The sequence below is a fragment of the Leuresthes tenuis genome, unplaced genomic scaffold, assembly GCF_036924035.1.
Source record: "Leuresthes tenuis unplaced genomic scaffold, fLeuTen1.0.hap1 SCAF_12, whole genome shotgun sequence".
Classification (NCBI taxonomy): domain Eukaryota; kingdom Metazoa; phylum Chordata; class Actinopteri; order Atheriniformes; family Atherinopsidae; genus Leuresthes; species Leuresthes tenuis.
Window position 1 is genome coordinate 805,729 of NW_027325366.1, and position 23,545 is coordinate 829,273.

General features: G+C 49.2%; 49 non-coding genes across 49 annotated transcripts; all 49 read left to right on the forward strand.

Annotated features, from left to right (window-relative positions):
- Positions 1 to 89: 89 nt before the first annotated feature.
- On the forward strand, positions 90 to 203 carry LOC140265734 (U5 spliceosomal RNA). The gene has a single exon (XR_011906431.1). It is a non-coding gene; the product is annotated as a U5 spliceosomal RNA (small nuclear RNA).
- A 239-nt stretch (positions 204 to 442) lies between these two features.
- LOC140266190 (U2 spliceosomal RNA) lies at positions 443 to 633 on the forward strand. Its single transcript, XR_011906840.1, has one exon. It is a non-coding gene; the product is annotated as a U2 spliceosomal RNA (small nuclear RNA).
- A 399-nt stretch (positions 634 to 1,032) lies between these two features.
- Positions 1,033 to 1,146, forward strand: LOC140265848 (U5 spliceosomal RNA). The gene has a single exon (XR_011906536.1). It is a non-coding gene; the product is annotated as a U5 spliceosomal RNA (small nuclear RNA).
- Positions 1,147 to 1,421: 275 nt separating this feature from the next.
- Positions 1,422 to 1,612, forward strand: LOC140266469 (U2 spliceosomal RNA). The gene has a single exon (XR_011907097.1). It is a non-coding gene; the product is annotated as a U2 spliceosomal RNA (small nuclear RNA).
- Positions 1,613 to 1,998: 386 nt separating this feature from the next.
- On the forward strand, positions 1,999 to 2,112 carry LOC140320885 (U5 spliceosomal RNA). Its single transcript, XR_011918658.1, has one exon. It is a non-coding gene; the product is annotated as a U5 spliceosomal RNA (small nuclear RNA).
- A 275-nt stretch (positions 2,113 to 2,387) lies between these two features.
- Positions 2,388 to 2,578, forward strand: LOC140266321 (U2 spliceosomal RNA). Its single transcript, XR_011906961.1, has one exon. It is a non-coding gene; the product is annotated as a U2 spliceosomal RNA (small nuclear RNA).
- Positions 2,579 to 2,977: 399 nt separating this feature from the next.
- Positions 2,978 to 3,093, forward strand: LOC140266111 (U5 spliceosomal RNA). Its single transcript, XR_011906776.1, has one exon. It is a non-coding gene; the product is annotated as a U5 spliceosomal RNA (small nuclear RNA).
- A 237-nt stretch (positions 3,094 to 3,330) lies between these two features.
- On the forward strand, positions 3,331 to 3,521 carry LOC140320269 (U2 spliceosomal RNA). The gene has a single exon (XR_011918133.1). It is a non-coding gene; the product is annotated as a U2 spliceosomal RNA (small nuclear RNA).
- A 409-nt stretch (positions 3,522 to 3,930) lies between these two features.
- LOC140266113 (U5 spliceosomal RNA) lies at positions 3,931 to 4,046 on the forward strand. Its single transcript, XR_011906778.1, has one exon. It is a non-coding gene; the product is annotated as a U5 spliceosomal RNA (small nuclear RNA).
- Positions 4,047 to 4,283: 237 nt separating this feature from the next.
- On the forward strand, positions 4,284 to 4,474 carry LOC140266191 (U2 spliceosomal RNA). The gene has a single exon (XR_011906842.1). It is a non-coding gene; the product is annotated as a U2 spliceosomal RNA (small nuclear RNA).
- A 399-nt stretch (positions 4,475 to 4,873) lies between these two features.
- Positions 4,874 to 4,987, forward strand: LOC140265849 (U5 spliceosomal RNA). Its single transcript, XR_011906537.1, has one exon. It is a non-coding gene; the product is annotated as a U5 spliceosomal RNA (small nuclear RNA).
- A 275-nt stretch (positions 4,988 to 5,262) lies between these two features.
- On the forward strand, positions 5,263 to 5,453 carry LOC140266323 (U2 spliceosomal RNA). The gene has a single exon (XR_011906963.1). It is a non-coding gene; the product is annotated as a U2 spliceosomal RNA (small nuclear RNA).
- A 386-nt stretch (positions 5,454 to 5,839) lies between these two features.
- Positions 5,840 to 5,953, forward strand: LOC140320886 (U5 spliceosomal RNA). Its single transcript, XR_011918659.1, has one exon. It is a non-coding gene; the product is annotated as a U5 spliceosomal RNA (small nuclear RNA).
- Positions 5,954 to 6,202: 249 nt separating this feature from the next.
- On the forward strand, positions 6,203 to 6,393 carry LOC140266324 (U2 spliceosomal RNA). The gene has a single exon (XR_011906964.1). It is a non-coding gene; the product is annotated as a U2 spliceosomal RNA (small nuclear RNA).
- A 410-nt stretch (positions 6,394 to 6,803) lies between these two features.
- LOC140265690 (U5 spliceosomal RNA) lies at positions 6,804 to 6,917 on the forward strand. Its single transcript, XR_011906390.1, has one exon. It is a non-coding gene; the product is annotated as a U5 spliceosomal RNA (small nuclear RNA).
- Positions 6,918 to 7,184: 267 nt separating this feature from the next.
- On the forward strand, positions 7,185 to 7,375 carry LOC140266267 (U2 spliceosomal RNA). The gene has a single exon (XR_011906911.1). It is a non-coding gene; the product is annotated as a U2 spliceosomal RNA (small nuclear RNA).
- A 386-nt stretch (positions 7,376 to 7,761) lies between these two features.
- Positions 7,762 to 7,875, forward strand: LOC140320889 (U5 spliceosomal RNA). The gene has a single exon (XR_011918661.1). It is a non-coding gene; the product is annotated as a U5 spliceosomal RNA (small nuclear RNA).
- Positions 7,876 to 8,124: 249 nt separating this feature from the next.
- On the forward strand, positions 8,125 to 8,315 carry LOC140266192 (U2 spliceosomal RNA). The gene has a single exon (XR_011906843.1). It is a non-coding gene; the product is annotated as a U2 spliceosomal RNA (small nuclear RNA).
- Positions 8,316 to 8,725: 410 nt separating this feature from the next.
- LOC140265691 (U5 spliceosomal RNA) lies at positions 8,726 to 8,839 on the forward strand. The gene has a single exon (XR_011906391.1). It is a non-coding gene; the product is annotated as a U5 spliceosomal RNA (small nuclear RNA).
- A 275-nt stretch (positions 8,840 to 9,114) lies between these two features.
- LOC140266255 (U2 spliceosomal RNA) lies at positions 9,115 to 9,305 on the forward strand. The gene has a single exon (XR_011906900.1). It is a non-coding gene; the product is annotated as a U2 spliceosomal RNA (small nuclear RNA).
- A 409-nt stretch (positions 9,306 to 9,714) lies between these two features.
- LOC140320890 (U5 spliceosomal RNA) lies at positions 9,715 to 9,828 on the forward strand. Its single transcript, XR_011918662.1, has one exon. It is a non-coding gene; the product is annotated as a U5 spliceosomal RNA (small nuclear RNA).
- A 249-nt stretch (positions 9,829 to 10,077) lies between these two features.
- LOC140266232 (U2 spliceosomal RNA) lies at positions 10,078 to 10,268 on the forward strand. Its single transcript, XR_011906879.1, has one exon. It is a non-coding gene; the product is annotated as a U2 spliceosomal RNA (small nuclear RNA).
- Positions 10,269 to 10,678: 410 nt separating this feature from the next.
- Positions 10,679 to 10,792, forward strand: LOC140265692 (U5 spliceosomal RNA). Its single transcript, XR_011906392.1, has one exon. It is a non-coding gene; the product is annotated as a U5 spliceosomal RNA (small nuclear RNA).
- Positions 10,793 to 11,059: 267 nt separating this feature from the next.
- On the forward strand, positions 11,060 to 11,250 carry LOC140320206 (U2 spliceosomal RNA). The gene has a single exon (XR_011918076.1). It is a non-coding gene; the product is annotated as a U2 spliceosomal RNA (small nuclear RNA).
- Positions 11,251 to 11,636: 386 nt separating this feature from the next.
- LOC140265872 (U5 spliceosomal RNA) lies at positions 11,637 to 11,750 on the forward strand. Its single transcript, XR_011906558.1, has one exon. It is a non-coding gene; the product is annotated as a U5 spliceosomal RNA (small nuclear RNA).
- A 274-nt stretch (positions 11,751 to 12,024) lies between these two features.
- On the forward strand, positions 12,025 to 12,215 carry LOC140266256 (U2 spliceosomal RNA). Its single transcript, XR_011906901.1, has one exon. It is a non-coding gene; the product is annotated as a U2 spliceosomal RNA (small nuclear RNA).
- Positions 12,216 to 12,614: 399 nt separating this feature from the next.
- Positions 12,615 to 12,728, forward strand: LOC140320738 (U5 spliceosomal RNA). Its single transcript, XR_011918524.1, has one exon. It is a non-coding gene; the product is annotated as a U5 spliceosomal RNA (small nuclear RNA).
- Positions 12,729 to 12,977: 249 nt separating this feature from the next.
- Positions 12,978 to 13,168, forward strand: LOC140266181 (U2 spliceosomal RNA). The gene has a single exon (XR_011906832.1). It is a non-coding gene; the product is annotated as a U2 spliceosomal RNA (small nuclear RNA).
- Positions 13,169 to 13,578: 410 nt separating this feature from the next.
- On the forward strand, positions 13,579 to 13,692 carry LOC140266017 (U5 spliceosomal RNA). The gene has a single exon (XR_011906690.1). It is a non-coding gene; the product is annotated as a U5 spliceosomal RNA (small nuclear RNA).
- Positions 13,693 to 13,959: 267 nt separating this feature from the next.
- On the forward strand, positions 13,960 to 14,150 carry LOC140266228 (U2 spliceosomal RNA). The gene has a single exon (XR_011906876.1). It is a non-coding gene; the product is annotated as a U2 spliceosomal RNA (small nuclear RNA).
- A 386-nt stretch (positions 14,151 to 14,536) lies between these two features.
- Positions 14,537 to 14,650, forward strand: LOC140265873 (U5 spliceosomal RNA). Its single transcript, XR_011906559.1, has one exon. It is a non-coding gene; the product is annotated as a U5 spliceosomal RNA (small nuclear RNA).
- A 274-nt stretch (positions 14,651 to 14,924) lies between these two features.
- LOC140320431 (U2 spliceosomal RNA) lies at positions 14,925 to 15,115 on the forward strand. Its single transcript, XR_011918281.1, has one exon. It is a non-coding gene; the product is annotated as a U2 spliceosomal RNA (small nuclear RNA).
- A 409-nt stretch (positions 15,116 to 15,524) lies between these two features.
- On the forward strand, positions 15,525 to 15,638 carry LOC140265711 (U5 spliceosomal RNA). Its single transcript, XR_011906410.1, has one exon. It is a non-coding gene; the product is annotated as a U5 spliceosomal RNA (small nuclear RNA).
- A 264-nt stretch (positions 15,639 to 15,902) lies between these two features.
- LOC140266193 (U2 spliceosomal RNA) lies at positions 15,903 to 16,093 on the forward strand. The gene has a single exon (XR_011906844.1). It is a non-coding gene; the product is annotated as a U2 spliceosomal RNA (small nuclear RNA).
- A 399-nt stretch (positions 16,094 to 16,492) lies between these two features.
- LOC140320891 (U5 spliceosomal RNA) lies at positions 16,493 to 16,606 on the forward strand. Its single transcript, XR_011918663.1, has one exon. It is a non-coding gene; the product is annotated as a U5 spliceosomal RNA (small nuclear RNA).
- Positions 16,607 to 16,873: 267 nt separating this feature from the next.
- Positions 16,874 to 17,064, forward strand: LOC140266517 (U2 spliceosomal RNA). Its single transcript, XR_011907140.1, has one exon. It is a non-coding gene; the product is annotated as a U2 spliceosomal RNA (small nuclear RNA).
- A 409-nt stretch (positions 17,065 to 17,473) lies between these two features.
- LOC140320892 (U5 spliceosomal RNA) lies at positions 17,474 to 17,587 on the forward strand. The gene has a single exon (XR_011918664.1). It is a non-coding gene; the product is annotated as a U5 spliceosomal RNA (small nuclear RNA).
- Positions 17,588 to 17,862: 275 nt separating this feature from the next.
- Positions 17,863 to 18,053, forward strand: LOC140266535 (U2 spliceosomal RNA). Its single transcript, XR_011907157.1, has one exon. It is a non-coding gene; the product is annotated as a U2 spliceosomal RNA (small nuclear RNA).
- Positions 18,054 to 18,429: 376 nt separating this feature from the next.
- LOC140320733 (U5 spliceosomal RNA) lies at positions 18,430 to 18,543 on the forward strand. The gene has a single exon (XR_011918519.1). It is a non-coding gene; the product is annotated as a U5 spliceosomal RNA (small nuclear RNA).
- Positions 18,544 to 18,817: 274 nt separating this feature from the next.
- Positions 18,818 to 19,008, forward strand: LOC140266325 (U2 spliceosomal RNA). Its single transcript, XR_011906965.1, has one exon. It is a non-coding gene; the product is annotated as a U2 spliceosomal RNA (small nuclear RNA).
- A 409-nt stretch (positions 19,009 to 19,417) lies between these two features.
- Positions 19,418 to 19,531, forward strand: LOC140265600 (U5 spliceosomal RNA). The gene has a single exon (XR_011906309.1). It is a non-coding gene; the product is annotated as a U5 spliceosomal RNA (small nuclear RNA).
- A 249-nt stretch (positions 19,532 to 19,780) lies between these two features.
- Positions 19,781 to 19,971, forward strand: LOC140266326 (U2 spliceosomal RNA). The gene has a single exon (XR_011906966.1). It is a non-coding gene; the product is annotated as a U2 spliceosomal RNA (small nuclear RNA).
- A 397-nt stretch (positions 19,972 to 20,368) lies between these two features.
- LOC140265579 (U5 spliceosomal RNA) lies at positions 20,369 to 20,482 on the forward strand. Its single transcript, XR_011906289.1, has one exon. It is a non-coding gene; the product is annotated as a U5 spliceosomal RNA (small nuclear RNA).
- A 275-nt stretch (positions 20,483 to 20,757) lies between these two features.
- On the forward strand, positions 20,758 to 20,948 carry LOC140320484 (U2 spliceosomal RNA). The gene has a single exon (XR_011918330.1). It is a non-coding gene; the product is annotated as a U2 spliceosomal RNA (small nuclear RNA).
- A 409-nt stretch (positions 20,949 to 21,357) lies between these two features.
- LOC140321042 (U5 spliceosomal RNA) lies at positions 21,358 to 21,471 on the forward strand. The gene has a single exon (XR_011918802.1). It is a non-coding gene; the product is annotated as a U5 spliceosomal RNA (small nuclear RNA).
- Positions 21,472 to 21,738: 267 nt separating this feature from the next.
- LOC140266519 (U2 spliceosomal RNA) lies at positions 21,739 to 21,929 on the forward strand. Its single transcript, XR_011907142.1, has one exon. It is a non-coding gene; the product is annotated as a U2 spliceosomal RNA (small nuclear RNA).
- Positions 21,930 to 22,338: 409 nt separating this feature from the next.
- LOC140320786 (U5 spliceosomal RNA) lies at positions 22,339 to 22,452 on the forward strand. Its single transcript, XR_011918567.1, has one exon. It is a non-coding gene; the product is annotated as a U5 spliceosomal RNA (small nuclear RNA).
- A 249-nt stretch (positions 22,453 to 22,701) lies between these two features.
- Positions 22,702 to 22,892, forward strand: LOC140266484 (U2 spliceosomal RNA). The gene has a single exon (XR_011907110.1). It is a non-coding gene; the product is annotated as a U2 spliceosomal RNA (small nuclear RNA).
- Positions 22,893 to 23,291: 399 nt separating this feature from the next.
- LOC140266035 (U5 spliceosomal RNA) lies at positions 23,292 to 23,405 on the forward strand. Its single transcript, XR_011906706.1, has one exon. It is a non-coding gene; the product is annotated as a U5 spliceosomal RNA (small nuclear RNA).
- The last annotated feature ends 140 nt before the right edge of the window (positions 23,406 to 23,545 follow it).

The following is a 23,545-nucleotide window of genomic DNA, read 5'->3' on the forward strand; positions in this document are numbered from 1 at the left end:
AGCAAGCGTCTCAACCAAGCAAAGCTCACCATGGGGAAGGTGGCTATGCCAACTGGCCTGGTGCCCTGCTCCCGCAGTGACGGATAATCGTACTCTGGTTTCTCTTCATAGCTTACAAGTCTTTCGCCTTTTACTAAAGACTTCCGTGGAGAGAAGCACTAATGAGTTGTTTCTTTTTTTGGCAGGCTTTACCTTTGCGGGTGAAGCCCTTTCTGTCTGTGCAAAAGAAATCTTGATCCTGTGCAGAGTGACTTCCCTGAGTAGAGTCGCCTTACTTGTTGTGACTGTGCCGATGTTGCTTGAATGGTGCTCGCGGGAGTGCAAAGTTATACCATTTAAAAGGGCTGAAGAGTGCTCAGTGACTCTATGGCCATAAAAAGAACACCGCGACAAGTGCGCATTGTGCCAGGAAGGGCCCTCGGACGTGAACCAGTGGACAGTTATCGCTTCTCGGCCTTTTGGCTAAGATCAAGTGTAGTATCTGTTCTTATCAGTTTAATATCTGATATGTCCTCTATACGAGGACTACATATTAAATGGATTTTTAGGAACAGGAGTTGAAAAAGGAGCTTGCTCCGTTCACTCCAAGCATCGACCCGGTACTGCAGTGCCGCTGGGAACGGTGCACTCTTCTCTGCTCTTGTGAAAAAGCAAACAGTGGTGCAGGATGGAAGTTTCAGGGAGCCCAAGATGAAATTTTCTTTTAGTCTGCTGAGAAAAGGGAGTGAATGCGAGGTAGACTTTAACACGGCTCTGGGAGCGAGCCGAGTGCGGGCTAACCGGGAGAATTGCTTGAAAGAAACGCGACACCGAATGAGCGCTCAGAACAAAGACTCAATACGGTGTTTCCCGTGGTGTTTGTGGCTGCCTTGTCTTTTGCACAGAGTAAAAGACAAGGCAGCCATCGAATAGGGCCCAATTGTTCCTACTTGGTCAGCCGAGGAGCAAGCGTCTCAACCAAGCAAAGCTCACCATGGGGAAGGTGGCTATGCCAACTGGCCTGGTGCCCTGCTCCCGCAGTGATGGATAATCGTACTCTGGTTTCTCTTCATAACGTACAAGTCTTTCGCCTTTTACTAAAGACTTCCGTGGAAAGCAGCACTAATGAGTTGTTTCTATTTTTGCCAGGCTTTACCTTTGCGGGTGAAGCCCTTTCTGTCTGTGCAAAAGAAATCTTGTTCCTGTGCAGAGTGACTTCCCTGAGTAGAGTCACCTTACTTGTTGTGACTGTGCCGATGTTGCTTGAATGGTGCTCGCGGGAGTGCAAAGTTATACCATTTAAAAGGGCTGAAGAGTGCTCAGTGCAGCGGGTGGGCGGAGGTGCAAAGTGACTCTCTGGCCACCTATGGCCATAAAAAGAAAACCGCGACAAGTCCGCATTGTGCCAGGAAGGGCCCTCGGACGTGAACCAGTGGACAGTTATCGCTTCTCGGCCTTTTGGCTAAGATCAAGTGTAGTATCTGTTCTTATCAGTTTAATATCTGATATGTCCTCTATACGAGGACTACATATTAAATGGATTTTTAGGAACAGGAGTTGAAAAAGGAGCTTGCTCCGTTCACTCCAAGCATTGACCCGGTACTGCAGTGCCGCTGGGAACGGTGCGCTCTTCTCTGCTCTTGTGAAAAAGCAAACAGTGGTGCAGGATGGAAGTTTCTTTTAGTCTGCTGAGAAAAGGGAGTGAAAGCGAGGCAGACTTTAACACGGCTCTGGGAGCGAGCCGGGTGCCGGCTAACCGGGAGAATTGCTTGAAAGAAACGCGACACCGAATGAGCGCTCAGAACAAAGCCTCAATACGGTGTTTCCCGTGGTGTTTGTGGCTGCCTTGTCTTTTGCACAGAGTAAAAGACAAGGCAGCCATCGAATAGGGCCGGATTGTTCCTTCTTGGTCAGCCGAGGAGCAAGGGGGAGCAAGCGTCTCAACCAAGCAAAGCTCACCATGGGGAAGGTGGCTATGCCAACTGGCCTGGTGCCCTGCTCCCGCAGTGACGGATAATCGTACTCTGGTTTCTCTTCATAACGTACAAGTCTTTCGCCTTTTACTAAAGACTTCCGTGGAGAGCAGCACTAATGAGTTGTTTCTATTTTTGGCAGGCTTTACCTTTGCGGGTGAAGCCCTTTCTGTCTGTGCAAAAGAAATCTTGTTCCTGTGCAGAGTGACTTCCCTGAGTAGAGTCGCCTTACTTGTTGTGACTGTGCCGATGTTGCTTGAATGGTGCTCGCGGGAGTGCAAAGTTATACCATTTAAAAGGGCTGAAGAGTGCTCAGTGCAGCGGGTGGGCGGAGGTGCAAAGTGACTCTCTGGCCACCTATGGCCATAAAAAGAAAACCGCGACAAGTGCGCATCGTGCCAGGAAGGGCCCTCGGACGTGAACCAGTGGACAGTTATCGCTTCTCGGCCTTTTGGCTAAGATCAAGTGTAGTATCTGTTCTTATCAGTTTAATATCTGATATGTCCTCTATACGAGGACTACATATTAAATGGATTTTTAGGAACAGGAGTTGAAAAAGGAGCTTGCTCCGTTCACTCCAAGCATCGACCCGGTACTGCAGTGCCGCTGGGAACGGTGCGCTCTTCTCTGCTCTTGTGAAAAAGCAAACAGTGGTGCAGGAAGGAAGTTTCAGGGAGCCCAAGATGAAATTTTCTTTTAGTCTGCTGAGAAGAGGGAGTGAATGCGAGGCAGACTTTAACACGGCTCTGGGAGCGAGCCGAGTGCGGGCTAACCGGGAGAATTGCTTGAAAGAAACGCGACACCGAATGAGCGCTCAGAACAAAGCCTCAATACGGTGTTTCCCGTGGTGTTTGTGGCTGCCTTGTCTTTTGCACAGAGTAAAAGACAAGGCAGCCATCGAATAGGGCCCGATTGTTCCTACTTGGTCAGCCGAGGAGCAAGCGTCTCAACCAAGCAAAGTTCACCATGGGGAAGGTGGCTATGCCAACTGGCCTGGTGCCCTGCTCCCGCAGTGACGGATAATCGTACTCTGGTTTCTCTTCATAACGTACAAGTCATTCGCCTTTTACTAAAGACTTCCGTGGAGAGCAGCACTAATTAGTTGTTTCTATTTTTGTTAGGCTTTACCTTTGCGGGTGAAGCCCTTTCTGTCTGTGCAAAAGAAATCTTGTTCCTGTGCAGAGTGACTTCCCTGAGTAGAGTCGCCTTACTTGATGTGACTGTGCCGATGTTGCTTGAATGGTGCTCGCGGGAGTGCAAAGTTATACCATTTAAAAGAGCTGAAGAGTGCTCAGTGACTCTATGGCCATAAAAAGAACACCGCGACAAGTGCGCATTGTGCCAGGAAGGGCCCTCGGACGTGAACCAGTGGACAGTTATCGCTTCTCGGCCTTTTGGCTAAGATCAAGTGTAGTATCTGGTCTTATCAGTTTAATATCTGATATGTCCTCTATACGAGGACTACATATTAAATGGATTTTTAGGAACAGGAGTTGAAAAAGGAGCTTGCTCCGTTCACTCCAAGCATCGACCCGGTACTGCAGTGCCGCTGGGAACGGTGCGCTCTTCTCTGCTCTTGTGAAAAAGCAAACAGTGGTGCAGGATGGAAGTTTCAGGGAGCCCAATATGAAATTTTCTTTTAGTCTGCTGAGAAAAGGGAGTGAATGCGAGGCAGACTTTAACACGGCTCTGGGAGCGAGCCGAGTGCGGGCTAACTGGGAGAATTGCTTGAAAGAAACGCGACACCGAATGAGCGCTCAGAACAAAGCCTCAATACGGTGTTTCCCGTGGTGTTTGTGGCTGCCTTGTCTTTTGCACAGAGTAAAAAAAAAGGCAGCCATCGAATAGGGCCCGATTGTTCCTACTTGGTCAGCCGAGGAGCAAGGGGGAGCAAGCGTCTCAACCAAGCAAAGCTCACCATGGGGAAGGTGGCTATGCCAACTGGCCTGGTGCCCTGCTCCCGCAGTGACGGATAATCGTACTCTGGTTTCTCTTCATAACGTACAAGTCATTCGCCTTTTACTAAAGACTTCCGTGGAGAGCAGCACTAATTAGTTGTTTCTATTTTTGTTAGGCTTTACCTTTGCGGGTGAAGCCCTTTCTGTCTGTGCAAAAGAAATCTTGTTCCTGTGCAGAGTGACTTCCCTGAGTAGAGTCGCCTTACTTGATGTGACTGTGCCGATGTTGCTTGAATGGTGCTCGCGGGAGTGCAAAGTTATACCATTTAAAAGAGCTGAAGAGTGCTCAGTGACTCTATGGCCATAAAAAGAACACCGCGACAAGTGCGCATTGTGCCAGGAAGGGCCCTCGGACGTGAACCAGTGGACAGTTATCGCTTCTCGGCCTTTTGGCTAAGATCAAGTGTAGTATCTGTTCTTATCAGTTTAATATCTGATATGTCCTCTATACGAGGACTACATATTAAATGGATTTTTAGGAACAGGAGTTGAAAAAGGAGCTTGCTCCGTTCACTCCAAGCATCGACCCGGTACTGCAGTGCCGCTGGGAACGGTGCACTCTTCTCTGCTCTTGTGAAAAAGCAAACAGTGGTGCAGGATGGAAGTTTCAGGGAGCCCAAGATGAAATTTTCTTTTAGTATGCTGAGAAAAGGGAGTGAATGCGAGGTAGACTTTAACACGGCTCTGGGAGCGAGCCGAGTGCGGGCTAACCGGGAGAATTGCTTGAAAGAAACGCGACACCGAATGAGCGCTCAGAACAAAGACTCAATACGGTGTTTCCCGTGGTGTTTGTGGCTGCCTTGTCTTTTGCACAGAGTAAAAGACAAGGCAGCCATCGAATAGGGCCCAATTGTTCCTACTTTGTCAGCCGAGGAGCAAGCGTCTCAACCAAGCAAAGCTCACCATGGGGAAGGTGGCTATGCCAACTGGCCTGGTGCCCTGCTCCCGCAGTGATGGATAATCGTACTCTGGTTTCTCTTCATAACGTACAAGTCTTTCGCCTTTTACTAAAGACTTCCGTGGAAAGCAGCACTAATGAGTTGTTTCTATTTTTGCCAGGCTTTACCTTTGCGGGTGAAGCCCTTTCTGTCTGTGCAAAAGAAATCTTGTTCCTGTGCAGAGTGACTTCCCTGAGTAGAGTCACCTTACTTGTTGTGACTGTGCCGATGTTGCTTGAATGGTGCTCGCGGGAGTGCAAAGTTATACCATTTAAAAGGGCTGAAGAGTGCTCAGTGCAGCGGGTGGGCGGAGGTGCAAAGTGACTCTCTGGCCACCTATGGCCATAAAAAGAAAACCGCGACAAGTCCGCATTGTGCCAGGAAGGGCCCTCGGACGTGAACCAGTGGACAGTTATCGCTTCTCGGCCTTTTGGCTAAGATCAAGTGTAGTATCTGTTCTTATCAGTTTAATATCTGATATGTCCTCTATACGAGGACTACATATTAAATGGATTTTTAGGAACAGGAGTTGAAAAAGGAGCTTGCTCCGTTCACTCCAAGCATCGACCCGGTACTGCAGTGCCGCTGGGAACGGTGCGCTCTTCTCTGCTCTTGTGAAAAAGCAAACAGTGGTGCAGGATGGAAGTTTCTTTTAGTCTGCTGAGAAAAGGGAGTGAAAGCGAGGCAGACTTTAACACGGCTCTGGGAGCGAGCCGGGTGCCGGCTAACCGGGAGAATTGCTTGAAAGAAACGCGACACCGAATGAGCGCTCAGAACAAAGCCTCAATACGGTGTTTCCCGGGGTGTTTGTGGCTGCCTTGTCTTTTGCACAGAGTAAAAGACAAGGCAGCCATCGAATAGGGCCGGATTGTTCCTTCTTGGTCAGCCGAGGAGCAAGGGGGAGCAAGCGTCTCAACCAAGCAAAGCTCACCATGGGGAAGGTGGCTATGCCAACTGGCCTGGTGCCCTGCTCCCGCAGTGACGGATAATCGTACTCTGGTTTCTCTTCATAACGTACAAGTCTTTCGCCTTTTACTAAAGACTTCCGTGGAGAGCAGCACTAATGAGTTGTTTCTATTTTTGGCAGGCTTTACCTTTGCGGGTGAAGCCCTTTCTGTCTGTGCAAAAGAAATCTTGTTCCTGTGCAGAGTGACTTCCCTGAGTAGAGTCGCCTTACTTGTTGTGACTGTGCCGATGTTGCTTGAATGGTGCTCGCGGGAGTGCAAAGTTATACCATTTAAAAGGGCTGAAGAGTGCTCAGTGACTCTCTGGCCACCTATGGCCATAAAAAGAACACCGCGACAAGTGCGCATTGTGCCAGGAAGGGCCCTCGGACGTGAACCAGTGGACAGTTATCGCTTCTCGGCCTTTTGGCTAAGATCAAGTGTAGTATCTGTTCTTATCAGTTTAATATCTGATATGTCCTCTATACGAGGACTACATATTAAATGGATTTTTAGGAACAGGAGTTGAAAAAGGAGCTTGCTCCGTTCACTCCAAGCATCGACCCGGTACTGCAGTGCCGCTGGGAACGGTGCGCTCTTCTCTGCTCTTGTGAAAAAGCAAACAGTGGTGCAGGATGGAAGTTTCAGGGAGCCCAATATGAAATTTTCTTTTAGTCTGCTGAGAAAAGGGAGTGAATGCGAGGCAGACTTTAACACGGCTCTGGGAGCGAGCCGAGTGCGGGCTAACTGGGAGAATTGCTTGAAAGAAACGCGACACCGAATGAGCGCTCAGAACAAAGCCTCAATACGGTGTTTCCCGTGGTGTTTGTGGCTGCCTTGTCTTTTGCACAGAGTAAAAAAAAAGGCAGCCATCGAATAGGGCCCGATTGTTCCTACTTGGTCAGCCGAGGAGCAAGGGGGAGCAAGCGTCTCAACCAAGCAAAGCTCACCATGGGGAAGGTGGCTATGCCAACTTTTCCTGTTGCGCTGCTCCCGCAGTGACGGATAGTCGTACTCTGGTTTCTCTTCATAACGTACAAGTCTTTCGCCTTTTACTAAAGACTTCCGTGGAGAGCAGTACTAATGAGTTGTTTCTATTTTTGGCAGGCTTTACCTTTGCGGGTGAAGCCCTTTCTGTCTGTGCAAAAGAAATCTTGTTCCTGTGCAGAGTGACTTCCCTGAGTAGAGTCGCCTTACTTGTTGTGACTGTGCCGATGTTGCTTGAATGGTGCTCGCGGGAGTGCAAAGTTATACCATTTAAAAGGGTGCTCAGTGCAGCGGGTGGGCGGAGGTGCAAAGTGACTCTCTGGCCACCTATGGCCATAAAAAGAACACCGCGACAAGTACGCATTGTGCCAGGAAGGGCACTCGGACGTGAACCAGTGGACAGTTATCGCTTCTCGGCCTTTTGGCTAAGATCAAGTGTAGTATCTGTTCTTATCAGTTTAATATCTGATATGTCCTCTATACGAGGACTACATATTAAATGTATTTTTAGGAACAGGAGTTGAAAAAGGAGCTTGCTCCGTTCACTCCAAGCATCGACCCGGTACTGCAGTGCCGCTGGGAACGGTGCGCTCTTCTCTGCTCTTATGAAAAAGCAAACAGTGGTGCAGGATGGAAGTTTCTTTTAGTCTGCTGAGAAAAGGGAGTGAATGCGAGGTAGACTTTAACATGGCTCTGGGAGCGAGCCGGGTGCCGGCTAACCGGGAGAATTGCTTGAAAGAAACGCGACACCGAATGAGCGCTCAGAACAAAGCCTCAATACGGTGTTTCCCGTGGTGTTTGTGGCTGCCTTGTCTTTTGCACAGAGTAAAAGACAAGGCAGCCATCGAATAGGGCCCGATTGTTCCTACTTGGTCAGCTGAGGAGCAAGGGGGAGCAAGCGTCTCAACCAAGCAAAGCTCACCATGGGGAAGGTGGCTATGCCAACTGGCCTGGTGCCCTGCTCCCGCAGTGACGGATAATCGTACTCTGGTTTCTCTTCATAACGTACAAGTCTTTCGCCTTTTACTAAAGACTTCCGTGGAGAGCAGCACTAATGAGTTGTTTCTATTTTTGGCAGGCTTTACCTTTGCGGGTGAAGCCCTTTCTGTCTGTGCAAAAGAAATCTTGTTCCTGTGCAGAGTGACTTCCCTGAGTAGAGTCGCCTTACTTGTTGTGACTGTGCCGATGTTGCTTGAATGGTGCTCGCGGGAGTGCAAAGTTATACCATTTAAAAGGGCTGAAGAGTGCTCAGTGACTCTCTGGCCACCTATGGCCATAAAAAGAACACCGCGACAAGTGCGCATTGTGCCAGGAAGGGCCCTCGGACGTGAACCAGTGGACAGTTATCGCTTCTCGGCCTTTTGGCTAAGATCAAGTGTAGTATCTGTTCTTATCAGTTTAATATCTGATATGTCCTCTATACGAGGACTACATATTAAATGGATTTTTAGGAACAGGAGTTGAAAAAGGAGCTTGCTCCGTTCACTCCAAGCATCGACCCGGTACTGCAGTGCCGCTGGGAACGGTGCACTCTTCTCTGCTCTTGTGAAAAAGCAAACAGTGGTGCAGGATGGAAGTTTCAGGGAGCCCAATATGAAATTTTCTTTTAGTCTGCTGAGAAAAGGGAGTGAATGCGAGGCAGACTTTAACACGGCTCTGGGAGCGAGCCGAGTGCGGGCTAACTGGGAGAATTGCTTGAAAGAAACGCGACACCGAATGAGCGCTCAGAACAAAGCCTCAATACGGTGTTTCCCGTGGTGTTTGTGGCTGCCTTGTCTTTTGCACAGAGTAAAAAAAAAGGCAGCCATCGAATAGGGCCCGATTGTTCCTACTTGGTCAGCCGAGGAGCAAGGGGGAGCAAGCGTCTCAACCAAGCAAAGCTCACCATGGGGAAGGTGGCTATGCCAACTTTTCCTGTTGCGCTGCTCCCGCAGTGACGGATAGTCGTACTCTGGTTTCTCTTCATAACGTACAAGTCTTTCGCCTTTTACTAAAGACTTCCGTGGAGAGCAGTACTAATGAGTTGTTTCTATTTTTGGCAGGCTTTACCTTTGCGGGTGAAGCCCTTTCTGTCTGTGCAAAAGAAATCTTGTTCCTGTGCAGAGTGACTTCCCTGAGTAGAGTCGCCTTACTTGTTGTGACTGTGCCGATGTTGCTTGAATGGTGCTCGCGGGAGTGCAAAGTTATACCATTTAAAAGGGCTGAAGAGTGCTCAGTGCAGCGGGTGGGCGGAGGTGCAAAGTGACTCTCTGGCCACCTATGGCCATAAAAAGAACACCGCGACAAGTGCGCATTGTGCCAGGAAGGGCCCTCGGACGTGAACCAGTGGACAGTTATCGCTTCTCGGCCTTTTGGCTAAGATCAAGTGTAGTATCTGTTCTTATCAGTTTAATATCTGATATGTCCTCTATACGAGGACTACATATTAAATGGATTTTTAGGAACAGGAGTTGAAAAAGGAGCTTGCTCCGTTCACTCCAAGCATCGACCTGGTACTGCAGTGCCGCTGGGAACGGTGCACTCTTCTCTGCTCTTGTGAAAAAGCAAACAGTGGTGCAGGATGGAAGTTTCAGCGAGCCCAATATGAAATTTTCTTTTAGTCTGCTGAGAAAAGGGAGTGAATGCGAGGTAGACTTTAACACGGCTCTGGGAGCGAGCCGAGTGCGGGCTAACTGGGAGAATTGCTTGAAAGAAACGCGACACCGAATGAGCGCTCAGAACAAAGCCTCAATACGGTGTTTGCCGTGGTGTTTGTGGCTGCCTTGTGTTTTGCACAGAGTAAAAGACAAGGCAGCCATCGAATAGGGCCCGATTGTTCCTACTTGGTCAGCCGAGGAGCAAGGGGGAGCAAGCGTCTCAACCAAGCAAAGCTCAACATGGGGAAGGTGGCTATGCCAACTGGCCTGGTGCCCTGCTCCCGCAGTGATGGATAATCGTACTCTGGTTTCTCTTCATAACGTACAAGTCTTTCGCCTTTTACTAAAGACTTCCGTGGAGAGCAGCACTAATGAGTTGTTTCTATTTTTGGCAGGCTTTACCTTTGCGGGTGAAGCCCTTTCTGTCTGTGCAAAAGAAATCTTGTTCCTGTGCAGAGTGACTTCCCTGAGTAGAGTCGCCTTACTTGTTGTGACTGTGCCGATGTTGCTTGAATGGTGCTCGCGGGAGTGCAAAGTTATACCATTTAAAAGGGCTGAAGAGTGCTCAGTGACTCTCTGGCCACCTATGGCCATAAAAAGAACACCGCGACAAGTGCGCATTGTGCCAGGAAGGGCCCTCGGACGTGAACCAGTGGACAGTTATCGCTTCTCGGCCTTTTGGCTAAGATCAAGTGTAGTATCTGTTCTTATCAGTTTAATATCTGATATGTCCTCTATACGAGGACTACATATTAAATGTATTTTTAGGAACAGGAGTTGAAAAAGGAGCTTGCTCCGTTCACTCCAAGCATCGACCTGGTACTGCAGTGCCGCTGGGAACGGTGCACTCTTCTCTGCTCTTGTGAAAAAGCAAACAGTGGTGCAGGATGGAAGTTTCAGGGAGCCCAATATGAAATTTTCTTTTAGTCTGCTGAGAAAAGGGAGTGAATGCGAGGCAGACTTTAACACGGCTCTGGGAGCGAGCCGAGTGCGGGCTAACCGGGAGAATTGCTTGAAAGAAACGCGACACCGAATGAGCGCTCAGAACAAAGCCTCAATACGGTGTTTCCCGTGGTGTTTGTGGCTGCCTTGTCTTTTGCACTGAGTAAAAAAAAAGGCAGCCATCGAATAGGGCCCGATTGTTCCTACTTGGTCAGCCGAGGAGCAAGGGGGAGCAAGCGTCTCAACCAAGCAAAGCTCACCATGGGGAAGGTGGCTATGCCAACTTTTCCTGTTGCGCTGCTCCCGCAGTGACGGATAGTCGTACTCTGGTTTCTCTTCATAACGTACAAGTCTTTCGCCTTTTACTAAAGACTTCCGTGGAGAGCAGTACTAATGAGTTGTTTCTATTTTTGGCAGGCTTTACCTTTGCGGGTGAAGCCCTTTCTGTCTGTGCAAAAGAAATCTTGTTCCTGTGCAGAGTGACTTCCCTGAGTAGAGTCGCCTTACTTGTTGTGACTGTGCCGATGTTGCTTGAATGGTGCTCGCGGGAGTGCAAAGTTATACCATTTAAAAGGGTGCTCAGTGCAGCGGGTGGGCGGAGGTGCAAAGTGACTCTCTGGCCACCTATGGCCATAAAAAGAACACCGCGACAAGTACGCATTGTGCCAGGAAGGGCACTCGGACGTGAACCAGTGGACAGTTATCGCTTCTCGGCCTTTTGGCTAAGATCAAGTGTAGTATCTGTTCTTATCAGTTTAATATCTGATATGTCCTCTATACGAGGACTACATATTAAATGGATTTTTAGGAACAGGAGTTGAAAAAGGAGCTTCCTCCGTTCACTCCAAGCATCGACCCGGTACTGCAGTGCCGCTGGGAACGGTGCACTCTTCTCTGCTCTTATGAAAAAGCAAACAGTGGTGCAGGATGGAAGTTTCTTTTAGTCTGCTGAGAAAAGGGAGTGAATGCGAGGCAGACTTTAACATGGCTCTGGGAGCGAGCCGGGTGCCGGCTAACCGGGAGAATTGCTTGAAAGAAACGCGACACCGAATGAGCGCTCAGAACAAAGCCTCAATACGGTGTTTCCCGTGGTGTTTGTGGCTGCCTTGTCTTTTGCACAGAGTAAAAGACAAGGCAGCCATCGAATAGGGCCCGATTGTTCCTACTTGGTCAGCTGAGGAGCAAGGGGGAGCAAGCGTCTCAACCAAGCAAAGCTCACCATGGGGAAGGTGGCTATGCCAACTGGCCTGGTGCCCTGCTCCCGCAGTGACGGATAATCGTACTCTGGTTTCTCTTCATAACGTACAAGTCTTTCGCCTTTTACTAAAGACTTCCGTGGAAGAAAGCACTAATGAGTTGTTTCTATTTTTGGCAGGCTTTACCTTTGCAGGTGAAGCCCTTTCTGTCTGTGCAAAAGAAATCTTTTCCTGTGCAGAGTGACTTCCCTGAGTAGAGTCGCCTTACTTGTTGTGACTGTGCCGATGTTGCTTGAATGGTGCTCGCGGGAGTGCAAAGTTATACCATTTAAAAGGGCTGAAGAGTGCTCAGTGCAGCGGGTGGGCGGAGGTGCAAAGTGACTCTCTGGCCACCTATGGCCATAAAAAGAACACCGCGACAAGTGCGCATTGTGCCAGGAAGGGCCCTCGGACGTGAACCAGTGGACAGTTATCGCTTCTCGGCCTTTTGGCTAAGATCAAGTGTAGTATCTGTTCTTATCAGTTTAATATCTGATATGTCCTCTATACGAGGACTACATATTAAATGGATTTTTAGGAACAGGAGTTGAAAAAGGAGCTTGCTCCGTTCACTCCAAGCATCGACCTGGTACTGCAGTGCCGCTGGGAACGGTGCACTCTTCTCTGCTCTTGTGAAAAAGCAAACAGTGGTGCAGGATGGAAGTTTCAGCGAGCCCAATATGAAATTTTCTTTTAGTCTGCTGAGAAAAGGGAGTGAATGCGAGGCAGACTTTAACACGGCTCTGGGAGCGAGCCGAGTGCGGGCTAACTGGGAGAATTGCTTGAAAGAAACGCGACACTGAATGAGCGTTCAGAACAAAGCCTCAATACGGTGTTTGCCGTGGTGTTTGTGGCTGCCTTGTGTTTTGCACAGAGTAAAAGACAAGGCAGCCATCGAATAGGGCCCGATTGTTCCTACTTGGTCAGCCGAGGAGCAAGCGTCTCAACCAAGCAAAGCTCACCATGGGGAAGATGGCTATGCCAACTGGCCTGGTGCCCTGCTCCCGCAGTGACGGATAATCTTACTCTGGTTTCTCTTCATAACGTACAAGTCTTTCGCCTTTTACTAAAGACTTCCGTGGAGAGCAGCACTAATGAGTTGTTTCTATTTTTGGCAGGCTTTACCTTTGCGGGTGAAGACCTTTATGTCTGTGCAAAAGAAATCTTGTTCCTGTGCAGAGTGACTTCCCTGAGTAGAGTCGCCTTACTTGTTGTGACTGTGCCGATGTTGCTTGAATGGTGCTCGCGGGAGTGCAAAGTTATACCATTTAAAAGGGCTGAAGAGTGCTCAGTGACTCTCTGGCCACCTATGGCCATAAAAAGAACACCGCGACAAGTGCGCATTGTGCCAGGAAGGGCCCTCGGACGTGAACCAGTGGACAGTTATCGCTTCTCGGCCTTTTGGCTAAGATCAAGTGTAGTATCTGTTCTTATCAGTTTAATATCTGATATGTCCTCTATACGAGGACTACATATTAAATGTATTTTTAGGAACAGGAGTTGAAAAAGGAGCTTGCTCCGTTCACTCCAAGCATCGACCCGGTACTGCAGTGCCGCTGGGAACGGTGCACTCTTCTCTGCTCTTGTGAAAAAGCAAACAGTGGTGCAGGATCGAAGTTTCAGGGAGCCCAATATGAAATTTTCTTTTAGTCTGCTGAGAAAAGGGAGTGAATGCGAGGCAGACTTTAACACGGCTCTGGGAGCGAGCCGAGTGCGGGCTAACTGGGAGAATTGCTTGAAAGAAACGCGACACCGAATGAGCGCTCAGAACAAAGCCTCAATACGGTGTTTCCCGTGGTGTTTGTGGCTGCCTTGTCTTTTGCACAGAGTAAAAAAAAAGGCAGCCATCGAATAGGGCCCGATTGTTCCTACTTGGTCAGCCGAGGAGCAAGGGGGAGCAAGCGTCTCAACCAAGCAAAGCTCACCATGGGGAAGGTGGCTATGCCAACTTTTCCTGGTGCCCTGCTCCCGCAGTGACGGATAGTCGTACTCTGGTTTCTCTTCATAACGTACAAGTCTTTCGCCTTTTAGTAAAGACTTCCGTGGAGAGCAGTACTAATGAGTTGTTTCTATTTTTGGCAGGCTTTACCTTTGCGGGTGAAGCCCTTTCTGTCTGTGCAAAAGAAATCTTGTTCCTGTGCAGAGTGACTTCCCTGAGTAGAGTCGCCTTACTTGTTGTGACTGTGCCGATGTTGCTTGAATGGTGCTCGCGGGAGTGCAAAGTTATACCATTTAAAAGGGTGCTCAGTGCAGCGGGTGGGTGGAGGTGCAAAGTGACTCTCTGGCCACCTATGGCCATAAAAAGAACACCGCGACAAGTACGCATTGTGCCAGGAAGGGCACTCGGACGTGAACCAGTGGACAGTTATCGCTTCTCGGCCTTTTGGCTAAGATCAAGTGTAGTATCTGTTCTTATCAGTTTAATATCTGATATGTCCTCTATACGAGGACTACATATTAAATGGATTTTTAGGAACAGGAGTTAAAAAAGGAGCTTGCTCCGTTCACTCCAAGCATCGACCCGGTACTGCAGTGCCGCTGGGAACGGTGCGCTCTTCTCTGCTCTTATGAAAAAGCTAACAGTGGTGCAGGATGGAAGTTTCTTTTAGTCTGCTGAGAAAAGGGAGGGAATGCGAGGCAGACTTTAACACGGCTCTAGGAGCGAGCCGAGTGCGGGCTAACCGGGAGAATTGCTTGAAAGAAACGCGACACCGAATGAGCGCTCAGAACAAAGCCTCAATACGATGTTTCCCGTGGTGTTTGTGGCTGCCTTGTCTTTTGCACAGAGTAAAAGACAAGGCAGCCATCGAATAGGGCCCGATTGTTCCTACTTGGGCAGCCGAGGAGCAAGGGGGAGCAAGCGTCTCAACCAAGCAAAGCTCACCATGGGGAAGGTGGCTATGCCAACTGGCCTGGTGCCCTGCTCCCGCAGTGACGGATAATCGTACTCTGGTTTCTCTTCATAACGTACAAGTCTTTCGCCTTTTACTAAAGACTTCCGTGGAAGAAAGCACTAATGAGTTGTTTCTATTTTTGGCAGGCTTTACCTTTGCAGGTGAAGCCCTTTCTGTCTGTGCAAAAGAAATCTTTTCCTGTGCAGAGTGACTTCCCTGAGTAGAGTCGCCTTACTTGTTGTGACTGTGCCGATGTTGCTTGAATGGTGCTCGCGGGAGTGCAAAGTTATACCATTTAAAAGGGCTGAAGAGTGCTCAGTGCAGCGGGTGGGCGGAGGTGCAAAGTGACTCTCTGGCCACCTATGGCCATAAAAAGAACACCGCGACAAATGCGCATTGTGCCAGGAAGGGCCCTCGGACGTGAACCAGTGGACATTTATCGCTTCTCGGCCTTTTGGCTAAGATCAAGTGTAGTATCTGTTCTTATCAGTTTAATATCTGATATAGTCTCTATACGAGGACTACATATTAAATGGATTTTTAGGAACAGGAGTTGAAAAAGGAGCTTGCTCCGTTCACTCCAAGCATCGACCTGGTACTGCAGTGCCGCTGGGAACGGTGCGCTCTTCTCTGCTCTTGTGGAAAAGCAAACAGTGGTGCAGGATGGAAGTTTCAGGGAGCCCAATATGAAATTTTCTTTTAGTCTGCTGAGAAAAGGGAGTGAATGCGAGGCAGACTTTAACACGGCTCTGGGAGCGAGCCGAGTGCGGGCTAACTGGGAGAATTGCTTGAAAGAAACGCGACACCGAATGAGCGCTCAGAACAAAGCCTCAATACGGTGTTTGCCGTGGTGTTTGTGGCTGCCTTGTGTTTTGCACAGAGTAAAAGACAAGGCAGCCATCGAATAGGGCCCGATTGTTCCTACTTGGTCAGCCGAGGAGCAAGGGGGAGCAAGCGTCTCAACCAAGCAAAGCTCACCATGGGGAAGATGGCTATGCCAACTGGCCTGGTGCCCTGCTCCCGCAGTGACGGATAATCTTACTCTGGTTTCTCTTCATAACGTACAAGTCTTTCGCCTTTTACTAAAGACTTCCGTGGAGAGCAGCACTAATGAGTTGTTTCTACTTTTGGCAGGCTTTACCTTTGCGGGTGAAGCCCTTTCTGTCTGTGCAAAAGAAATCTTGTTCCTGTGCAGAGTGACTTCCCTGAGTAGAGTCGCCTTACTTGTTGTGACTGTGCCAATGGTGCTCGCGGGAGTGCAAAGTTATACCACTTAAAAGGGCTGAGGAGTGCTCAGTGCAGCGGGTGGGCGGAGGTGCAAAGTGACTCTCTGGCCACCTATGGCCATAAAAAGAACACCGCGACAAGTGCGCATTGTGCCAGGAAGGGCCCTCGGACGTGAACCAGTGGACAGTTATCGCTTCTCGGCCTTTTGGCTAAGATCAAGTGTAGTATCTGTTCTTATCAGTTTAATATCTGATATGTCCTCTATACGAGGACTACATATTAAATGGATTTTTAGGAACAGGAGTTGAAAAAGGAGCTTGCTCCGTTCACTCCAAGCATCGACCCGGTACTGCAGTGCCGCTGGGAACGGTGCACTCTTCTCTGCTCTTGTGAAAAAGCAAACAGTGGTGAAGGATGGAAGTTTCAGGGAGCCCAAGATGAAATTTTCTTTTAGTCTGCTGAGAAAAGGGAGTGAATGCGAGGCAGATTTTAACACGGCTCTGGGAGCGAGCCGAGTGCGGGCTAACCGGGAGAATTGCTTGAAAGAAACGCGACACCGAATGAGCGCTCAGAACAAAGCCTCAATACGGTGTTTCCCGTGGTGTTTGTGGCTGCCTTGTCTTTTGCACAGAGTAAAAGACAAGGCAGCCATCGAATAGGGCCCAATTGTTCCTACTTGGTCAGCCGAGGAGCAAGCGTCTCAACCAAGCAAAGCTCACCATGGGGAAGGTGGCTATGCCAACTGGCCTGGTGCCCTGCTCCCGCAGTGACGGATAATCGTACTCTGGTTTCTCTTCATAACGTACAAGTCTTTCGCCTTTTACTAAAGACTTCCGTGGAGAGCAGCACTAATGAGTTGTTTCTATTTTTGGCAGGCTTTACCTTTGCGGGTGAAGCCCTTTCTGTTTGTGCAAAAGAAATCTTGTTCCTGTGCAGAGTGACTTCCCTGAGTAGAGTCGCCTTACTTGTTGTGACTGTGCCGATGTTGCTTGAATGGTGCTCGCGGGAGTGCAAAGTTATGCCATTTAAAAGGGCTGAAGAGTGCTCAGTGCAGCGGAGGTGCAAAGTGACTCTCTGGCCACCTATGGCCATAAAAAGAACACCGCGACAAGTGCGCATTGTGCCAGGAAGGGCCCTCGGACGTGAACCAGTGGACAGTTATCGCTTCTCGGCCTTTTGGCTAAGATCAAGTGTAGTATCTGTTCTTATCAGTTTAATATCTGATATGTCCTCTATACGAGGACTACATATTAAATGGATTTTTAGGAACAGGAGTTGAAAAAGGAGCTTGCTCCGTTCACTCCAAGCATCGACCCGGTACCGCAGTGCCGCTGGGAACGGTGCGCTCTTCTCTGCTCTTGTGAAAAAGCAAACAGTGGTGCAGGATGGAAGTTTCAGGGAGCCCAAGATGAAATTTTCTTTTAGTCTGCTGAGAAAAGGGAGTGAATGCGAGGCAGACTTTAACACGGCTCTGGGAAAGAGCCGATTGCGGGCTAACCGGGAGAATTGCTTGAAAGAAACGTGACACTGAATGAGCGCTCAGAACAAAGCCTCAATACGGTGTTTCCCGTGGTGTTTGTGGCTGCCTTGTCTTTTGCACAGAGTAAAAGACAAGGCAGCCATCGAATAGGGCCCGATTGTTCCTAATTGGTCAGCCGAGGAGCAAGGGGGAGCAAGCGTCTCAACCAAGCAAAGCTCACCATGGGGAAGGTGGCTATGCCAACTGGCCTGGTGCCCTGCTCCCGCAGTGACGGATAATCGTACTCTGGTTTCTCTTCATAACGTACAAGTCTTTCGCCTTTTACTAAAGACTTCCGTGGAGAGCAGCACTAATGAGTTGTTTCTATTTTTGGCAGGCTTTACCTTTGCGGGTGAAGCCCTTTCTGTCTGTGCAAGAGAAATCTTGTTCCTGTGCAGAGTGACTTCCCTGAGTAGATTCGACTAACTTGTTGTGACTGTGCCGATGTTGCTTGAATGGTGCTCGCGGGAGTGCAAAGTTATACCATTTAAAAGGGCTGAAGAGTGCTCAGTGCAGCGGGTGGGCGGAGGTGCTCAGTGACTCTCTGGCCACCTATGGCCATAAAAAGAACACCGCGACAAGTGCGCATTGTGCCAGGAAGGGCCCTCGGACGTGAACCAGTGGACAGTTATCGCTTCTCGGCCTTTTGGCTAAGATCAAGTGTAGTATCTGTTCTTATCAGTTTAATATCTGATATGTCCTCTATACGAGGACTACATATTAAATGGATTTTTAGGAACAGGAGTTGAAAAAGGAGCTTGCTCCGTTCACTCCAAGCATCGACCCGGTACTGCAGTGCCGTTGGGAACGGTGCGCTCTTCTCTGCTCTTGTGAAAAAGCAAACAGTGGTGCAGGATGGAAGTTTCTTTTAGTCTGCTGAGAAAAGGGAGTGAATGCGAGGCAGACTTTAACATGGCTCTGGGAGCGAGCCGAGTGCGGGCTAACCGGGAGAATTGCTTGAAAGAAACGCGACACCGAATGAGCGCTCAGAACAAAGCCTCAATACGGTGTTTCCCGTGGTGTTTGTGGCTGCCTTGTCTTTTGCACAGAGTAAAAGACAAGGCAGCCATCGAATAGGGCCCGATTGTTCCTACTTGGTCAGCCGAGGAGCAAGCGTCTCAACCAAGCAAAGCTCACCATGGGGAAGGTGGCTATGCCAACTGGCCTGGTGCCCTGCTCCCGCAGTGACGGATAATCGTACTCTGGTTTCTCTTCATAACGTACAAGTCTTTCGCCTTTTACTAAAGACTTCCGTGGAGAGCAGCACTAATGAGTTGTTTCTATTTTTGGCAGGCTTTACCTTTGCGGTTGAAGCCCTTTCTGTCTGTGCAAAAGAAATCTCTTCCTGTGCAGAGTGACTTCCCTGAGTAGAGTCACCTTACTTGTTGTGACTGTGCCGATGTTGCTTGAATGGTGCTCGCGGGAGTGCAAAGTTATACCATTTAAAAGGGCTGAAGAGTGCTCAGTGCAGCGGGTGGGCGGAGGTGCAAAGTGACTCTCTGGCCACCTATGGCCATAAAAAGAACACCGCGACAAGTGCGCATTGTGCCAGGAAGGGCCCTCGGACGTGAACCAGTGGACAGTTATCGCTTCTCGGCCTTTTGGCTAAGATCAAGTGTAGTATCTGTTCTTATCAGTTTAATATCTGATATGTCCTCTATACGAGGACTACATATTAAATGGATTTTTAGGAACAGGAGTTGAAAAAGGAGCTTGCTCCGTTCACTCCAAGCATCGACCCGGTACTGCAGTGCCGCTGGGAACGGTGCGCTCTTCTCTGCCCTTGTGAAAAAGCAAACAGTGGTGCAGGATGGAAGTTTCAGGGAGCCCAAGATGAAATTTTCTTTTAGTCTGCTGAGAAAAGGGAGTGAATGCGAGGCAGACTTTAACACGGCTCTGGGAGCGAGCCGAATGCGGGCTAACCGGGAGAATTGCTTGAAAGAAACGCGACACCGAATGAGCGCTCAGAACAAAGCCTCAATACGGTGTTTCCCGTGGTGTTTGTGGCTGCCTTGTCTTTTGCACAGAGTAAAAGACAAGGCAGACATCGAATAGGGCCCGATTTTTCCTACTTGGTCAGCCGAGTAGCAAGGGGGAGCAAGCGTCTCAACCAAGCAAAGCTCACCATGGGGAAGGTGGCTATGCCAACTGGCCTGGTGCCCTGCTCCCGCAGTGACGGTTAATCGTACTCTGGTTTCTCTTCATAGCGTACAAGTCTTTCGCCTTTTACTAAAGACTTCCGTGGAGAGCAGCACTAATGAGTTGTTTCTATTTTTGGCAGGCTTTACCTTTGCGGGTGAAGCCCTTTCTGTCTGTGCAAAAGAAATCTTGTTCCTGTGCAGAGTGACTTCCCTGAGTAGAGTCGCCTTACTTGTTGTGACTCTGCCGATGTTGCTTGAATGGTGCTCGCGGGAGTGCAAAGTTATACCATTTAAAAGGGCTGAAGAGTGCTCAGTGACTCTCTGGCCACCTATGGCCATAAAAAGAACACCGCGACAAGTGCGCATTGTGCCAGGAAGGGCCCTCGGACGTGAACCAGTGGACAGTTATCGCTTCTCGGCCTTTTGGCTAAGATCAAGTGTAGTATCTGTTCTTATCAGTTTAATATCTGATATGTCCTCTATACGAGGACTACATATTAAATGGATTTTTAGGAACAGGAGTTGAAAAAGGAGCTTGCTCCGTTCACTCCAAGCATCGACCCGGTACTGCAGTGCCGCTGGGAACGGTGCGCTCTTCTCTGCTCTTGTGAAAAAGCAAACAGTGGTGCAGGATGGAAGTTTCAGGGAGCCCAAGATGAAATTTTCTTTTAGTCTGCTGAGAAAAGGGAGTGAATGCGAGGCAGACTAACACGGCTCTGGGAGCGAGCCGAGTGCGGGCTAACCGGGAGAATTGCTTGAAAGAAACGCGACACCGAATGAGCGCTCAGAACAAAGACTCAATACGGTGTTTCCCGTGGTGTTTGTGGCTGCCTTGTCTTTTGCACAGAGTAAAAGACAAGGCAGCCATCGAATAGGGCCCGATTGTTCCTACTTGGTCAGCCGAGGAGCAAGCGTCTCAACCAAGCAAAGCTCACCATGGGGAAGGTGGCTATGCCAACTGGCCTGGTGCCCTGCTCCCGCAGTGACGGATAATCGTACTCTGGTTTCTCTTCATAACGTACAAGTCTTTTGCCTTTTACTAAAGACTTCCGTGGAGAGCAGCACTCATGAGTTGTTTCTATTTTTGGCAGGCTTTACCTTTGCGGGTGAAGCCCTTTCTGTCTGTGCAAAAGAAATCTTGTTCCTGTGCAGAGTGACTTCCCTGAGTAGAGTCGCCTTACTTGTTGTGACTGTGCCGATGTTGCTTGAATGGTGCTCGCGGGAGTGCAAAGTTATACTATTTAAAAGTGCTGAAGAGTGCTCAGTGCAGCGGGTGGGCGGAGGTGCAAAGTGACTCTCTGGCCACCTATGGCCATAAAAAGAACACCGCGACAAGTGCGCATTGTGCCAGGAAGGGCCCTCGGACGTGAACCAGTGGACAGTTATCGTTTCTCGGCCTTTTGGCTAAGATCAAGTGTAGTATCTGTTCTTATCAGTTTAATATCTGATATGTCCTCTATACGAGGACTACATATTAAATGGATTTTTAGGAACAGGAGTTGAAAAAGGAGCTTTCTCCGTTCACTCCAAGCATCGACCTGGTACTGCAGTGCCCCTGGGAACAGTGCGCTCTTCTCTGCTCTTGTGAAAAAGCAAACAGTGGTGCAGGATGGAAGTTTCAGAGAGCCCACGATGAAATTTTCTTTTAGTCTGCTGAGAAAAGGGAGTGAATGCGAGGCAGACTTTAACACGGCTCTGGGAGCGAGCCGAGTGCGGGCTAACCGGGAGAATTGCTTGAAAGAAACGCGACACCGAATGAGCGCTCAGAACAAAGCCTCAATACGGTGTTTCCCGTGGTGTTTGTGGCTGCCTTGTCTTTTGCACAGAGTAAAAGACAAGGCAGCCATCGAATAGGGCCCGATTGTTCCTACTTGGTCAGCTGAGGAGCAAGGGGGAGCAAGCGTCTCAACCAAGCAAAGCTCACCATGGGGAAGGTGGCTATGCCAACTGGCCTGGTGCCCTGCTCCCGCAGTGACGGATAATCGTACTCTGGTTTCTCTTCATAACGTACAAGTCTTTCGCCTTTTACTAAAGACTTCCGTGGAGAGCAGCACTCATGAGTTGTTTCTATTTTTGGCAGGCTTTACCTTTGCGGGTGAAGCCCTTTCTGTCTGTGCAAAAGAAATCTTGTTCCTGTGCAGAGTGACTTCCCTGAGTAGAGTCGCCTTACTTGTTGTGACTGTGCCGATGTTGCTTGAATGGTGCTCGCGGGAGTGCAAAGTTATGCTATTTAAAAGGGCTGAAGAGTGCTCAGTGCAGCGGAGGTGCAAAGTGACTCTCTGGCCACCTATGGCCATAAAAAGAACACCGCGACAAGTGCGCATTGTGCCAGGAAGGGCCCTCGGACGTGAACCAGTGGACAGTTATCGCTTCTCGGCCTTTTGGCTAAGATCAAGTGTAGTATCTGTTCTTATCAGTTTAATATCTGATATGTCCTCTATACGAGGACTACATATTAAATGGATTTTTAGGAACAGGAGTTGAAAAAGGAGCTTGCTCCGTTCACTCCAAGCATCGACCCGGTACCGCAGTGCCGCTGGGAACGGTGCGCTCTTCTCTGCTCTTGTGAAAAAGCAAACAGTGGTGCAGGATGGAAGTTTCAGGGAGCCCAAGATGAAATTTTCTTTTAGTCTGCTGAGAAAAGGGAGTGAATGCGAGGCAGACTTTAACACGGCTCTGGGAAAGAGCCGATTGCGGGCTAACCGGGAGAATTGCTTGAAAGAAACGTGACACTGAATGAGCGCTCAGAACAAAGCCTCAATACGGTGTTTCCCGTGGTGTTTGTGGCTGCCTTGTCTTTTGCACAGAGTAAAAGACAAGGCAGCCATCGAATAGGGCCCGATTGTTCCTACTTGGTCAGCCGAGGAGCAAGGGGGAGCAAGCGTCTCAACCAAGCAAAGCTCACCATGGGGAAGGTGGCTATGCCAACTGGCCTGGTGCCCTGCTCCCGCAGTGACGGATAATCGTACTCTGGTTTCTCTTCATAACGTACAAGTCTTTCGCCTTTTACTAAAGACTTCCGTGGAGAGCAGCACTAATGAGTTGTTTCTATTTTTGGCAGGCTTTACCTTTGCGGGTGATGCCCTTTCTGTCTGTGCAAGAGAAATCTTTTTCCTGTGCAGAGTGACTTCCCTGAGTAGATTCGCCTAACTTGTTGTGACTGTGCCGATGTTGCTTGAATGGTGCTCGCGGGAGTGCAAAGTTATACCATTTAAAAGGGCTGAAGAGTGCTCAGTGACTCTCTGGCCACCTATGGCCATAAAAAGAACATCGCGACAAGTGCGCATTGTGCCAGGAAGGGCCCTCGGACGTGAACCAGTGGACAGTTATCGCTTCTCTGCCTTTTGGCTAAGATCAAGTGTAGTATCTGTTCTTATCAGTTTAATATCTGATATGTCCTCTATACGAGGACTACATATTAAATGGATTTTTAAGAACAGGAGTTGAAAAAGGAGCTTGCTCCGTTCACTCCAAGCATCGACCCGGTACTGCAGTGCCGCTGGGAACGGTGCGCTCTTCTCTGCTCTTGTGAAAAAGCAAACAGTGGTGCAGGATGGAAGTTTCAGGGAGCCCAAGATGAAATTTTCTTTTAGTCTGCTGAGAAAAGGGAGTGAATGCGAGGCAGACTTTAACACGGCTCTGGGAGCGAGCCGAGTGCGGGCTAACCGGGAGAATTGCTTGAAAGAAACGCGACACCGAATGAGCGCTCAGAACAAAGCCTCAATACGGTGTTTCCCGTGGTGTTTGTGGCTGCCTTGTCTTTTGCACAGAGTAAAAGACAAGGCAGCCATCGAATAGGGCCCGATTGTTCCTACTTGGTCAGCCGAGGAGCAAGCGTCTCAACCAAGCAAAGTTCACCATGGGGAAGGTGGCTATGCCAACTGGCCTGGTGCCCTGCTCCCGCAGTGACGGATAATCGTACTCTGGTTTCTCTTCATAACGTACAAGTCATTCGCCTTTTACTAAAGACTTCCGTGGAGAGCAGCACTAATGAGTTGTTTCTATTTTTGGCAGGCTTTACCTTTGCGGGTGAAGCCCTTTCTGTCTGTGCAAAAGAAATCTTGATCCTGTGCAGAGTGACTTCCCTGAGTAGAGTCGCCTTACTTGTTGTGACTGTGCCGATGTTGCTTGAATGGTGCTCGCGGGAGTGCAAAGTTATACCATTTAAAAGG